General features: G+C 34.3%; 1 protein-coding gene across 1 annotated transcript in view; it reads right to left on the bottom strand.

Moving 5' to 3' along the window:
• The window catches only part of LOC129803404 (whirlin), a 125,962-nt gene extending 115,640 nt beyond the window's left edge, over positions 1-10,322 (bottom strand). The window contains exons 1-2 of the mRNA XM_055849929.1: positions 10,045-10,322; positions 8,232-8,543 (exon numbers count right to left, since the gene is read on the bottom strand). The gene's annotated coding sequence lies outside the window, so the exon portion shown is untranslated. The remainder of the gene's footprint in view (positions 1-8,231; positions 8,544-10,044) is intronic.
• Positions 10,323-15,537: the final 5,215 nt, after the last annotated feature.

The raw sequence follows: 15,537 nt of genomic DNA, 5'->3' as shown, positions 1-15,537 counted from the left end.
ACGAAAATAAAAGAAGAGCTCAAAAGACATAGGACATAAATATTGTGACGTCAGAAAAATGGTAGAGAAAACTAGAATACTGTTATTCACAAATACAGAATTAATCAATCGCGAAATGGAATAAAATCAATAATAGCTCGGTAAAGAATTATTGTCGAAAAATGATTGAAGACTCCGTTCAGTAATAACCTTTCAAATAGACAAAGCTACACCAAAGCCAAGCCAAACTTATTTGAATATCTACCGGAAGCCTTATACGGGATTCAGACCTAAGGCTTAGCCATATAGTCTAACCTCTTTAATTTCTTATCAAACAAGATTTTTTTGGAAAATTTTCACTTAAAATTGGGCAATATTGGAAAGTGATCCATTAATTCATGAAAGACCAATGAAATTGGTTGTATTTTCGAATTTTGAGATCACCGAGAACTGGGCTAAGCCTTAGGTCTGAAGCCGGTATAAAGTGCAAGTTTATATACCCGCCACTTTAGCGCTGATTGTTCTGCCATGTAGAATTTCGATATTCTTGACACTTCAATCGTCAATAATGTCGACAACAGTGTACAAACGTTTGCTAAAAAAACTGAATTTATTGTGCAGTTTTGTGAAATTTCAGGATGGCAGAACGTTGTAATCGCAATTTCATTAAAATACCTAAATGTCCTTTTCATGAACTTGCTAACTTTTGTATAAGTCGTCGGTTTAAACTTTCGAACTTCCAACGGGTTTTTAGATAAGTTCTCTCTGATATACTTTCGAATCGGTAAAGGATAAACCTCAACCGGAAAGAGCTCTCAAATCAGGAAGGTTATTACTGAACGACAGGAATTTGTCCTATTTGAATTTAGTGAGTAGATTTCTAAAATTCAATCTGAGTCTAATATAGGCTCAGTGTTATTTATTCCTAAATGGCTCCGGCAAACAGATCAGAGAAATGTCATGAAATTGCAATTCACATCCCTTTCTTCCTCAAAGGTTTTGAATATATCCTATTCGACTCTTTCGCCCTCTTCTTCTTCTTTTGAACATCACAGTAAAGTCTAATTCGATTTTGGATGCGAAAGAGTGAAATGGACATACGGAAAACGATTGAGAAAGAAAGAGATGTGAATTTAGACTTCATGAAATTTCCTTGATCTGTTTTGCTAGAGGCATGAAGACTGAATTTCTGGAATTAAATCCATTTAAGAGACAGAATCAATCAATTTTATTATGAATGACCTTCTGAAGTTAGTAAATTTTGTGGTATTCTTGAGTATTAAAGTATTATCAATAAATTTTATCACATTTTTATTGTTTATCAGTCACTATAAATCAGTTTTTGAAAATTAGTAAAACATTTTTTAGACGATAAATAAAAAAAATTACTTGTACAGTAGACTCTCTCTCAATTGGGCATTTGGGGCAAAATGTCATCCGGTTTATCGATAGATTTGGGCGTCAAGGCCTTTGTAAATTCCAGAAAAAGTGCTCAATTATAAAGAATCACGATAAAATAAGAAGAATTACAGCGATTTTGAGCATATTAACTTCATAATTAAACGTGAAAATTGTCAACAACATTTTTCGCCCGATTGAAAAAGAGCCGATTGAGCAAGAGTCTACTGTACACAAAATCGTTTACACTCAAAAAAATTTGTGAGTGAATTCGCTTACATTTGGGATGCGCCAAAAGGACTTCCACTTGGTGTGGTAAATTTGTATACAAATCGTAAGCGTTTTTAGCAACATTCTGTAGATTCATTTGGCATCGTTTTGTTAATAAATTTGCTATCAAAATGCACACAAAAATATGAATTTATGGCTTACAATATGTTAGTGATTTTGTACTCAAAGTGTACACAAATTTAGCATTACTTTGAACCAATATTTATATACACTTAGGAAATAAAATTCAATTTTTCATTATAATCGTTTTATTCACTAAATTAAATTTAAATTTACAATTACCTTAGTAACAATAAATATTTGAACCTAAATAACAACAAAAAGTTCCATGGTTGCCTTTGCGTAGGCAATTTTGTCGTCTTTGTTGGGTTGAGGCCGCTAAAGAAGAAGATGGTTAGCAATTATTTAAATTGCCATCTTTCTTTCTCGTGAACTTGTTTTTCTCAAAAGCTCAGCACCGTTGATTAGAACAATTCTTTGAACTCCAAAGTACTTGTAAAGCTCCAAAAAAATAAATTTGTTCCTAAAAAGTAAAAAAATAAGAATTACTAATGTTAAAGAATAAAGAAGAGGTCAATTTTGGTAAAGTACAATTAAATCTAACAAGTATTATCTGACTTGTAAAAGGAGATTTTTTTAAATTCCGTAACTGGTTCTTTCGATTTTTTGTCTAAATCATTTAAAAAGACTGAATTAGTTCAGCAATAAAATCAACTTAGTTAATATTAAATTCACAAACTTTGAGAGCAATAATATTATTTTAAGCATTCGCAAAAGAAAAAACAGGATCTCATTTTTACTCTGCATCATTTTGGAGGCCAATTGTTTTAATTAGTCTGTAATAAATTGGGCAATTGTTTAGCAAAAAAATGGTCAGCAAAAAAACAATTTTTAAATTTCAAATTATACAATTTTAGTTCATGTGATAAGTAAAATATTGGCCTCAATTATAAGACAAAAAAACAAAATACTTAGTTTCAGGATTTTGGTATTCCAAAATCAAAAACTTATGGCTTGGGCACACCTTTTAAATCAGGGAAATTTCAAGAAGTCGAAATTCGAATCTCTTTCTTTCTTACACACTTTGCAAAAGTCTATCTCATTCTTATGTACTCTTCTTCTTTTTTTAAACATCACAACAAATTGAATTTAGCTTAATCGAATTTGGAGTGCGAAAAAAATGAAATAGATATATGGAAAACGCGTGAGAAAGACATGTGAATTTTGATTTCGTGAAATCTTTCTGATCTGAAAGGTGTGCCTTGGCCATTAGGAGCAATATGTCAAATCTATCAAATGTTAATGAAATGTCAAGATATAAACCATATGTCAAACTTCCTGTCTCCCTAAAATAATTCCAAACTTCTCAGAAATGTTTAGAATTATCAAGGTACTAACAGTTTTTTTTTTAATTAAAATCTTGAACTTGGAAATATTTGACAGTGTGAAATTTTGAACTTGATCTTGGTCCCAAAATGAAAACCATTGTTGCGGAAATTGATAATAAAAAAGATGTCTTTGAATAAAAGAGATGACTTTGTAATTTTTGATCAATTTTAGGTTTATCACTGAGCAAAATGTAATATTTTACCGATGAAAACTGTTTTTGACTTAAAGTTAAATATATTTTTGCAAAGATTTGGATATTTAACTGATCAAAAAATTTTAATACCTTCGCAATAAGAGTAGGCATCACATTTGGATTTTCCACGAGAATGTTTTCACTGGCAGCGGTTCCAGACGCATCTTCCTCGTGACATATGTTTGATATAATACGGAGTTTTGACTTCTTGAAATGCTGCCGGCAAGATTCTAACTCCCTCTGAATCTAAAATTTTTCGAATCCATCCTCTTCGGTTAGTTGACTGCGTACTGCAAATTATAAGAACAATAAATAAATAAAATCAAGAATAAAAAAAGCGAAAGTAAATTTAAACTTGATAATACAGAACTTAAAGAACTTAAAGAATTTAGGTGAGATTCTTAAAATTTTCTGTCCCCCGATCAGCACCAATTTTTGCTAAAATGTGTTTCACTACTACGAATATATGGGTGGCCAAAAGTAAATTATAAAATAAGAAAGATAACTTGCAGTTTTCGTCAAAAGTTATACATCGGTTGAAAATTGCAATTTATTGTATCAAATCAATCAATCTATTCAGCAAAATTATAGAGCGCATTCTGATATACATATCAGTAAAATGATCACATATCATTTTACTGCCAGTGCATTCAAATCCATTTTGGATTCGATACAAAATTTTAACTATTTTTCTTAAAATTACTGCATTACGTCCTTCCAACTTTAACTTTATATATAATATTTAGTCACATTCCAAGTTGACTCACGTTAAGAATCTCACCTGCAATAAGCTAATCTAGGTTTATCACTATTTTTTTTTTCAGAGAAATAACTGCTTTGGAAAACAAAAATATTAATAACGGAGAAGATAGTAATAATTTTTTTTTATTTCTATCAAATTTGAGATGCCATTGTCTATAAAATACTCTTCCTCAATCCAATTTTGTTGTGAAAATTTCATTGAAAGTTTAGGAACTTCTAACGTGAAACATCATGCACCAAAAAGAGCTTTTTCACTTATCTAAGTTGAATATTTTGCTTTTAAATTACTCACCACTATTTTCCAAGTCCTCGTAGCTTAATATGCCACTAAATTTTACATTTATAAAACACTTTTCACTGAGAAATTGCACTTGAATTACTTTTACTGCGCCATTTGCTTTTGCACTGGGGCACAGCCTTCTAGAATATTCCAGTAATGTGAGAAAAATTCTCTCGCACGCGAGAGCCCAAACTGTTTCTCTCTCTCACTTCACTCCTTTCCTGCTGTTTCTCGCGCAGCTTAGCTTTCAGCTCTCACTGAATTTCTCTCACTCTCCCGTTTAGCAGCAAAAAAGTAGCGATTTAGCTTACAAGATTTTCAGGCATTACCAAACGTGAGAATTTTTGTTACACCAAGTGGAAGCTTAAAAGCTAACACGTTCCTGGGCGTCACACTTTTTTTGCAGTGTAGGTTAGGCGTTGGAGTACAGTAGATGAGAGTGATTTTGTCATCTGAAGGTAGCCCTTGCCACCAAGCTTTTCAAAAGCTTGTCTTTGATTCTAGTACTTAGGGACGGTCTTTACCAATCGGACATGATAGATAAGATCGGTGAAGCTCATCCAAGTATCAGAATAAAAAAAACTTACGACTTGCTGGGTATCAAAATCACTTTCATCTAAGGTATTCCATTTCTCGAATAAATCAATTTATTCTGGGTTTAAGAATATGTTATAAATCCATCAACAAGTCAAAATTGGTGATGTAGTAGCCGTTATTGTTACCCAACCAAAGATTTATTCAATAACAAAATTCATTAGAATTATGGGGAGAGCACCCTGGATCGGAATGTTAAGAGACATGCTCGATATTTAGTTGAAAATATAAGCCTCAAAGTACTATTTGTGCAATTTTGTATTTGAACTATGGTGCAACAATATGGTAATAACCTGACGATCCAATGAACACTGCCAATGCTGCCGATAGCTTATGCTCTTCCCTTATAATGTTTTTTTTCGCTTTTCTAAATTTGTAGTATAGACCTGAGTGTCGGAACTACAAAATATTCCCTTAACAATACCCATGACACGGAACTCGATGCTGAATCTTGCTCGATCCGACCAAGATTGACTCGTTGTTCCCCACGAAAACCTCCTTTACGATTTCATTCTAGAGAAGACAAATGATTCCCAACTTTTAAATTACGACAGTTGTAGTTTTAATAGAAGAACTGACTTTTACAATTACCCCTTAACAGGCGTGTGATTCTCAACCACTTTGATCGACAATTAAATTCTTTGGATTATTATAAATTACGTGTTTATTTCCTATAAAACTGAAATAATTTCCTTTTTATGTTAATTTAAATCAATTTAAATTGACTATAAACCATTCACCATAAATGTAATAAACTCTAGGTCTCGCGAAATTTACACACGGGAGTTTATTTTTTTAAATTATTTTACTCACGCAAAAAAAAGTAAAACAATTTTTGAAAGCGTAACTCACGTATTCTTGTATTTGAAAACTTTTTTTTTCCAAAAAACGCTTTATTATTTTAAAGTAGGAAAAACTGTTTATGACTAAATTTTATTAAGATTTATGGAAGTCAGTTCTTCAATTAATATTTCAACGGTAATTTGTTGAAATTTCTAGTCACTTCTTCTATTTGGCGACTTCACCTCCTGTTGGTCCTAAGCTTTTCTTTAATTCTGCCACTTAGGATAGTTTTGACCGATCCTATCTACCATATTCGACTGATAAAGACCATCCTTAAATACCAAAATTAAAGAAAAAATTTCAAACAGCAAAGAGCAAGGTCACCCACATCTACGGTACGTTTAACCAATTATTTTGTACAAAATGTTACTTGGGGTTAAGTTTCCAAGCTTCGTACATACTCTATGGCTTTGAAATGGCAATAGCATAAGGAAGTCAATGAGAGGAGCTCCCTCCGGATCCATCAGGGAGTGCAATCCTCTCAGGACAGAAAATCACAAAATTCTTTGCCAAAGCTTTCGACGATTCAACGCGGTTTCCTCAGTGTGGTCAAATCTGTGATTTGTCTCTGAAATTCCCCCAAATGGGCAAACAATTACTGCGACTCAAAAATGACTGTGTTTTGTTCTACAAGAAATAGTCAAAAAATTACTCCTAATTGGAATCTTAAAAATTAGTCGTATTCGCGTCGAATTTTAGTCAGAGCATTACTCAAAATTGAGTTAGTAATACATTAGTTATTTTACGGGCTTAAAATTTACTCTAACATGAAGTAATAAAAACGACTCCAAGGGACGGTCCTTTTCCGTACGAAAAAATGACACGCCAAAAACAGTGCACTTGCCATCCTTCTCTACCGCATATGTGCGAAATCGACGTACGTACTCTAAATGAAAAAGTCAAATGCACTCCACAATTTTGTACTATGCTATCACCTTAGACACCGTTTTCTCGTTAATTCTTCACATATTTTATTGTTTTTTGCTACTTTTTATGGAATTTTGGTCAATTTTTTCCCTCTTTCACTACTCACATTTGCGAATATTTTTCTCATTCGACTATTGCTGAATGAGCCGCCCGACATGTCGAAAATATTCCAGCTGGATGGCAACAACACACAAAAATCTTTTAAAATTTTCACGAAATATGACTTTTAGACACAAGATTTTTATCACACAATACTCCTGAGGCAAGAGCAAACACCTGAACAACGAAATTTAATTTTCCATAAAAATTTTCCGGGTATTTATCGACCAAAACACTGCCTGATTTTTGCTTAATTTTTGTCGGCACTGTCTTTTTCTAAATCACAACACATTTCTCTACTGGAGGAACTTTTCCTCCTAATATTACACTATAATATTATTGAGAAAACACGCGAAATTGTCAACTACTTTGCGAATTCACAGCACTGTGTAATTCTATTTGCCATTTGACAAGTGAAATTTCCCCTCAGACATACCCAGCGAGGGGAAGATTATTTATAGGGATACTGGAAGTCACTGGAAGAGCCCATTTTGACGCGTCATATTTTAGTCGTGGGCGAGTAATCTCAGAGTTATTACGACGCCAAGTGACTTTCGTAATAACCGTCATATTATTCCCCACTTTCCGTCATTCGACGCTCTGACGACCGTCACAGGACCCATTTTTGGATCCAGAATGCATACATCCAACAGTAATCTTCCTCAATTGCCGTTTGGGCCATCTACACTGTCTATCCGGTCTATCCACTACTCTAAATTAAAATTTACAGGGAATTTGGGAATTCATCACGGATGCTCCATCTTAGACATTGATCTGAGGCTAACACAGTGAACCTTTAAACGATGAGAACTATCTTTTTGGCTGCAAATACGTAGTTCATCATTTCTTAGCCATAAAATACATAATTATTAGCCTCATGATACCAGTTGAGAAATGCTAAATTAGCTCTTTGCAAACAAAGAGAAAGTTTGAAAGTTTGAAGGTTCACTGCATTCCCCTAAAGTAATCATTAGACTACATCCCATTATGCCAGTGTCAGACTGGAGGTTTAGCCCAGTTCCCGAAGGTCTCAAAAATCTTAATAACGAGCAATTTTATTAATTTTTCAAAATCTAATGAATCATTTACCCTCAATATTAAATCCTAAACAACAATTTCATAAAAAATTATGCTTGATGAGGAATTAGGGGAGTTATGCCAGATAGCTAAGCCTTAGGTCTGAAGCCGTATTTAGTTTCTAACTAAGTCGTCTTTCGGCCTAAGCCGTACCTCTGTCTAGGGTATAGCATTCAATTTGACTGCTGACATAAAAGTCAAATTTTAGTCAGGCTACTAACGTAGCATTGGATAAGTGCAAAACGTTTTCATGACCTAAGGTCGTGCTTAGCAGTGCCACTTGGATTTTCAGTAACTGTAAATTCTTAATAGAAGTTCTTGACAGAAGACAATCAAAATGAGAGAAATTTTTCCCCTTATCACAAATAGTTTGAGAATATTATGTGGAAGAAATGTTACCTTTTCTGTTTGCGTTATCCAAAATTTAGCTGCCCATCTCCAATAAAATCCATAGTGTGTTCCTTTTACGTTGTCTAGGAGTAAAATAACTGCACTATTAAATCACTGCACATATTTGCTGCTATGGAATTTAACATTGTTTTGCCACTTGGCTTCCGCCACGACGAATTATTTGCACGCGTACTATTTACTCACTTTATGATCTTTTTTTTCTTGTATTTACTTTATTATTTGGTAGATGGTGCACTTGACACGAGAAATTGGACAGAAATAGAATCTTCTGTCAGCCATATTCGTAACCATCGTATTATTCTGATGTGGTTAATAGCAAAATGGTAAGTGATAGGGGAACTGAATAGATTTGATTTTCTCTTTCAGGACGAATAGGGGGGAAGCTTGAGAAGAACCACAAATACATCACACTTTGCATGGGGATGTCATATGTTGATGGGCTTACCCAGTGATATGGCCTTCAACCCTCTCTCACCCCTATTCGGTCAATCTTTTTGCCTTCTGACTACATGACACTCTATTGAAGGATTCAATGCCACCCCCGCATACAGCAATGCTAAATGGGGAATGTAGACTTGGAAAGAAGATCCAAAACCCAAATCACATTCTCCGTTACAAATAACCCTCAACCCCATGGCGCACAGGATAATGAAAAAAAAGCGAGAAGCAAAATGTAGAATATACGATTGAAAAAGGCAATTTTGACGAGATTTTTGATATCCATGCATTCATTTGACATTCTTGAATAGGAGAGGGATCCGACAATGTTTGATTAGATACTCTTGCTTTTAGCCTATGGGTATCCCCATTCAATTCCAATCGTCATCTTTCACAAGAATAGATGGTAAACCTATTGAAATCAATGCTGATGAGATGTTTTTAGTGATTTTCATGCAAATATAGTGATGAAATTGATATTATTGAACCATTGCCAAGTGAAGGGATTCTAGTGCTACCATTTACTATGCACATTGCCACATAATATTTTGGGGAGATGGCTCGGAAAATGCAAGGGTGGAGGCAAAAAAAATACTCGTGTCGGATGCTATTTTTGCCAAACTTTGGAGACAGTTTCTTGGAAGATTTGTTGCTGGAAAATGAGACAATTTCAACTGGCACCCCTTGAGGCAATTTCGATACCATTAATCAAACGCCCAATACATTTTAAGCATCCCCTGTCTCGTCAGGAAGGACTTTTCTTCAAAAGTCAAAAGAGGATGAAAGTATATCTCAAAAAAAAATCCTCCTGACTCAATCATCAAGACAAATTTGGAATTTTTAAACTAAGCCCCAAATTCGTGTGTTCACTGTAAATTATTAATGAGATAGTTGAAAGAATCAGTGAACAAGAGGGCTTTTGATGGGGGGCAGTTTAACCCAAATGCATAGCGACAAGGCTACATAATAAAGTGTCGAATGGGAAGCTGAAATAAATAGACACTGGGGGATTAGCTGGAGGTATTTGGTATATTTGAGAAACATGATGGTTTGCAGGGTGCGAGGATCAATATTTATGGTATTGAGAAATGGAAATATAGTAAAACCATACGCATTTAGCACCTGACCGTCCCACTGGTAACTATTGTGGAGCTCAACGAAGGCCTTATGTGAGGGTACAGAAAACCAATACCGAAGCAAAGAACATGGAACAACCCCTCTCAACGTTTGTCGCTCCCAATTGATTTTCTCTCCCACCCCCCACCTGGCACCCCCCTATTTCTCTCTCTGTGGCACAAAACTGAGGAATTTCCACTCTATACCTATTTTCCACACACACCATCCAAAAAACCTTACAACTTACACTTTCTACATCTACATTTTTTCACGACATCTTTCTTTTTTTCACCATTGAACACCAAAATTAGCACCATTTAAATCGTTTCTCAACATTTTCCACCCACACCCACGGATGCAATTAGGATATTTTCTGGGACTGCTTTTCCCACACGGAAATCCCCCACAATTGCACACAAATTCTCCACCGTTTTTTTTTTCTTCTTTCTCCTTTCTCACTGGGGGTGTTGGTGGATAGATGTACTTTTCACGCACAAAATGTACGTCCGACCACATGAAAATTCCACCTCGAACTGAATATGGCAAAAATGGCCGATGTGGAAAATGGCTTTTGGGGCTGCCACATCCAAGGGATGTTTTCCACAGTCTCTGCGCGCTTTTCCACCACACAAAAAGGGTGGGAAAATTCAAAATACCTTCTCCTAATTCTGGCAGCTAAAACTTCTCACTACCTTCTATTACAAACAAATTAAAGAAATGTCCATATCGACTGCTCAAAATATAAAACGAACAGGGGAAACTGGGGCACCACCAAACACGGGGTAGTACCAAACACTAAGTTTTATTTTTAAACTACTTGGACTATCTCGACAATTTCTTCAGTGGACAAGCATCCCTATAATGCCTATAAATTCCTATCGGTCTTATCCTCTGAAGTCGAATATCCGATTAAAAAATCGCAGTGTTTGGTGGTACCCCGTGTTTGGTGGTGCCCCAGTTTCCCCTAAGTCATGAATGACCAACTTTGCAGGAGAGTGATTTCAAACTGAGATTTTACATGCTGCGTACAGGATTATTAAGATTTGAAAACCCTATAACTTTGGGAACAATTAAATTTCCGGTATAATATTCACAGGGAAGGTATAGGGTGTTGAGGGGTACCCGAAAAATAAAAAAAGCGAATTTTGCAAAAAATCGACTTATTCGACTTATATTCTGACAAGTCGATATAATCAAAACTAATTTAGAATCTTTGCAAAAGGATACAGCAAAACCTCTAGGAGCATACATTTGGCTGAGTAATACCATTAAAACGGACGGACAGGAAATACCCGGTTAAGATTTATGAAGAAATCTATTACCTTTCAAGTAAATCTAAACTAATCTTAAATGGTTTAGAAATATGCTCTTTAGAATCTTTTAATAATTGACCTTGGAAACCTCCTATAAAGAGTGTTTCAAGGGTATTGTTCAATGCGAAAGAAAATCAGTAATTGACAACTTCTAAAAGATTAAACAAAACCGAAAAGGAATAAAATCACACAATATGTTTTTTAGACTTTTTGTTGATCAATTTTGAGCTTTTTAGGGGAGACTGGGGTACATTCAGCCAGGAAAGGAAGTTTTCCTTCGCGTATAATTTGTGAAAAAATGTTGAAGACTATGTCTAATGTTTTTGTTTTATATCTCACAAGTGAGACTAGGGGGTCCCGGTCAAAATCTCGAAAGGCACAATCCAAAACGCGAAAATCCAGGGCTCCGTTCAGTAATAACCTTTCGAAAAAGCCACTCCAAAGCCAATCCAAACCTATTCGAAAATCTACCGAAAGCCTAAAGTGTAAGTTCATATACACGCCGCTTTAGCGCTGATAGTTCTGCCATTTCGAATTTCGATATTCTTGGCACTTCAGTCGTCAAGAATGTCAACAACAGTGTGCAAACATTTTTTGTAAAAAGTGAATTTTTATGTAGTTTTGTGGAATTTCAGGATGGCAGAACGCTTGAATTGCAATTTTATTAAGATAAATGACATGAATTTGCTCACTTTTGTGTAACTCGTCGGTTTAAAACGTTCGAACTTTTAACGGGTTTTTTAAATAAGTTCTCTCTGATATACCTTCGAATCGGTAAAAGAAAAACCTCAACCGGAGAGAGTTCTTAAAGCGGGAAGGTTATTACTGAACGAGAGAAATGCGTGGAAATCCCAAGTACATCGAAATCCTGAATAGCCCGAATAACTAAAATACGTAATGGGTCAATCTGGAACGCCAAAATCTAGGAAAGCACAATTCCGAAAAGCTAAAATCTCATAAAGTCAAAATCCTGAAAGCTAAAAAGCCACAATCGCCAGAGTTTCCACATTTTAAAAGTCAAAGGGATTTTTTTGTATTTCAGGTAATTATTCTACATATCCTCCTCTGTATATTTTCGTCCCTTTCAGAGTTGTGACATTCGCGATTTTGGTTTTTTGAAAATTTTAGCTTTTCGGACTTTTGATCCGTTCGGGATTTCGAAAAAACTGGACCTTACCATGTTATAATTTAGCACTACAAACCTATTCCGAAGCTAAATCTCATTATGATAAGGCTCAATTCCAATCAAAAATAGAAGAAAAAGCCCAATTTAAGTGCTGCCCCAATTCAAAGACGACCCACTTCTCCCTACTTTGTTTTATTACATTTTAAAGCAAATTAGAAAAGTTCACTCTCTTATGCCCTAGACACACTTACGACTAAAGTCCTGAGATGACTAAGCTCGTTCATAGCCAAGTCAGTTTCTGACACACTACAAACGAGGCTTAGCATTCACTGCGACACACAAAACATAGAATTTGTGGGTTATTATTCAGATATTTTTATTGTAATGTACATGTAATTTTTAAAATGGAACTATTTGTTATTAATTTATTAATAATTAATTAATTAATTAATAATTATTGTTAATTGCAATTATTTGTGAGGTGGAAGCTATCTCGCGACTTAAGCCAATTTCCGCAATTCTAGTGAATAATTCTTGTTATTATACGTGAATTGTAAAGTAAATGTATAAGTAATATATCATTTTCGAAGGAGATTAGTGCATTTAAGTAGAAATATCTGCATAAGACCCCCAAAAATTTTGTTTTGTGAGTCGCAGTGAATGCTAAGTCTCGTTTGTGTGTCTGGAACAGACTTGGCTATGAACGAGCTTAGACGTCTCTGGACTTTAGTCGCGAGGGTGTCTAGGGCATTATTCTACCCTGACTAATTGTTCTCCGGTTTCCCCTAATAAATCTACTAAAAATTTGTCTAAAATACCAATAAATAAATCAATAAATTAAATAATCCTGTGTAGTACCAATAGTATGCACTAAACTAAAGCAAACAATGTATCCTACATTAGATTATTGTCAATTTTTTTTTCAGCTATTTCTATTTACGTATCTATTCTTTATATAGTAACAGTAGGGAGAAGCAACTATGTTTAGTATTTTATAAAAATATAAATTTCTGAGGTAAAAATTTTAAATATTCTAACAATTTATTAAAGAACTCTGGCCAAAGAGTACCATTTGTTGATGAATTTCTTTTAAACAGTTGAATCTTTTTGCTCTGACAACTTTTACTCCGCGCGAAATTTGTTCTACGGCCGATTCATTTAAAAGAAATCGCCTGCGGGTATGCAAATTTTTTCGATGCATAGGGTAGAGTCAGTACTTTTCGCCACCATTAAGCTTTAGGGGCCTCGTAAGGTGTGATATTTTTGTCAGACTAAAATGAATTTTTGTATAAAGATACTTTGAAGCAATATCTATCTATATATCTACACTGAGAAAAAACGGGGGTGCGATTAACTTTTTTTCCTCATAACTTTAACACTTTTTAGGTGTAAAAATATATCAACATTTTTTAATGTTAATTTTACACCTTTTTAAGTGTAGAAGTAACATAAACAAGGGTAACTTTAACCCCTAATACACCTAGAAAGCATAATATTTACACCGATTTCGGATCAATACTGCAGGGTAAAATTAACATTTCCGGAATGCTATTTTAACTTTTTCGGATTTCTCTCAGTGATAGGATACGTCTCGAGAATTTTAGAGAATCTCATTGAAAAATATGCATTTTCCCCAATTATGCTTGTTTCAGAACTTTTCGCCACCTGTTTTAATACGAATTTCAATTAATTAAGAGACGTAATAACGTATTGCGATATTAGAACAGAACATATTATGAGTGTTGAAATGCTACTTATTCTTAAATGCCTTAAATTAGTTGTTTTATATTAGGTGGTGAAAAAGTGCTTACATGGCGAAAAGGGCTGACTCTATCCTAATGCCATTTCGCGCGTTTTTTTCGGTCCCGAAAATGTGCATAATCCCGGGAGTGAGTGTATAACACAAAATCGAGTGATTATATTACATATAGGGGAAAGTCGTCTGCCTTCAAACGAAAAATGGAGTTCCAAATTTAAGATTTTTTTTCTGAAGAATCCACAAAATGGATTTTATTTTCTACTACACCAAAAAATTCTCTTGTTCATTCGGCGTATATGATTACCTCATTTAGCACTTGCAAGTCCTCAGTTTTTCCTTCTGAGGAAATTAAAAAAGTGATGTCGATTTGTATGAAGGCAGCTGGCATAGTCTGCCTTCAAACGCGATGCAGCTGCCTTTAAATGTTTTTTTTTCACTGAGAATATTGAATCAATAAAACTAAATGGGCTATAAATGATTAGGTTGAAGCCTAACGCACTCACTAAAATCATCACTGCAGTCAAAAGGCATTACACAATAACTTTTCTTCACATTTTTCTGAAGCACTGTTTTGCACTTGAAAATTTGGAAGAAAACGCCATTGAAGTTGACAATTGTCAACTTGAAATCGCAATCCTGCTATCGGCAGGAGCAAGATAGCAGGTTATAAGTATTTGTATGACGTTCGTCAGAGAAAAGTAGGAGTTCGATTTCACATGTTTTGATGTATGGAAAGATAGGATTTAAAGGCACACGACATTAGCATTTAAAGGCTGCTGCAGGGTGATATTTGCAAATTTTTGCCACCCACAAAAATTGTGTCATCTGAACCAAAATGTATTAACAGAAATATTAAGCCTGATTAACCCTTCTATGTGTCACAATGGAAGATTTATTTGTAAAATGATTTTTACTATGAAAAATCACATGATTTGTGGAACATCAAAATTACAGTTTAGAGCTCATTTTCATTTTTTTTGATCTACCATCTAGGAAATAGGAGCTAGGCTCTCCATTTTTTGATGATTTGTGAGGATGATGGATAGCTACCTAATAGTTAATAGAATATAATTTATGCTTTTGAGAACAACGAAAAAATTGCAACATTTGAAGGCTGATGCATTTAAAGGCAGACGACTTTCCCCTACTTCTAAAGCATAATGTAATAATTAGAAGAAATGGGATGAATTGTGTCATTTAAGTGAGCAATGGAACCATCATAATTGATAGCAAAATATCAATTAAAATTTGAGACACATGTCCACTTTTACTTGAAATGTTGCTGGTTGAATAATTAATGTTTGAATTACTGAAAACCAACTTGTTCGTAATACAGATTTTATTTTAATAATAATAATAAATAATAATAATAATAATGGTGGCACAACGTTTTTATTGATTAATATAGTGTAACTATTTAAGAAAAGAATTTGTCATTTAGAATTCAAATCAGAAAAGAAAATGAAGAAAAATATCACCAAAATCAGTACGTTATTAAATTTTCTGTAAGAAACTTTGTGGGCAAACTTTTCATAACTTTTC

Source organism: Phlebotomus papatasi, chromosome 2, assembly GCF_024763615.1.
Source record: "Phlebotomus papatasi isolate M1 chromosome 2, Ppap_2.1, whole genome shotgun sequence".
NCBI classification, from domain to species: Eukaryota; Metazoa; Arthropoda; class Insecta; order Diptera; family Psychodidae; genus Phlebotomus; species Phlebotomus papatasi.
The sequence above is the reverse complement of the archived record's forward strand: the minus strand, read 5'-3'. Positions and strand labels throughout refer to the sequence as shown.